Below are 863 nucleotides of genomic sequence, written 5' to 3' on the forward strand. Positions count from 1 at the left end.
ACCAGACTGCTGAACAGTAACACTTCATAGGCACCTCACTCTCACTTACCAGAACTTCAACACTATGCCTATTTTAGGCATAGTGTTTTAGGCATTCCTGCCCTTATATTTGGCTTGTTTCTTATGTTTCTTGTTTTTTTGCACACCACTGTTGCTTGTGAAGCTTGCACACAAGAATCTCACTCTCATGTGCTGTACCAGTGTACTAGTAATGTGACGTGACAATAAAAATGATTTGATTTGATTTGGCAGGAAGGGCCACTGGTGGGTAGGCAGCAAATTTGGGGGGTTGGCCAGTGCCCCCTTGTACAATAGAATATCTATGTGATGGAGACAATCAGACAGATACAATTCTTCTTCTCTTTCTGGTCTTGCTCTTGTTCAATCAGCATTATTTCATAATATTAAATATGTGCTGGAAGCAAGAAGTGATGTGAAATTACAACTTTTTAGGCTCAAGTTTCTAAATGTTCTGTTTTTCACTGTTTTTTGATTGTAGATTAAAATCAAACTAAATTAAAGCGTTTTTCATACAATCATTGGTTCTAAAACATGAACAAAGGGATAAACTCCACCTCCTGTCATGACATTAATGATTGACAGGCAAAAGTGACCAATAGGAACATGCTAAGCGCGAGCCACTTTGATGTTGCATTCAAAGGTCATCATGGGAAAAAGAAGCTTCATAGCACATTAGTCGAAACGACATTTTTTTTTAATGTCGAACGGACATTCACAGAGAGAAAAATGTTATGTTATAGTCATTCGAATCATCGTCTCACATGCAGAATAAAATATGACTTTTTATGGGAAAAGGAAGTCTCCGGTCTTACACCGTGGAAGTCTAGAGTGGTTTATTGAAA

This window comes from Neolamprologus multifasciatus, chromosome 10 (assembly GCF_963576455.1).
Source record: "Neolamprologus multifasciatus chromosome 10, fNeoMul1.2, whole genome shotgun sequence".
Classification (NCBI taxonomy): Eukaryota; Metazoa; Chordata; class Actinopteri; order Cichliformes; family Cichlidae; genus Neolamprologus; species Neolamprologus multifasciatus.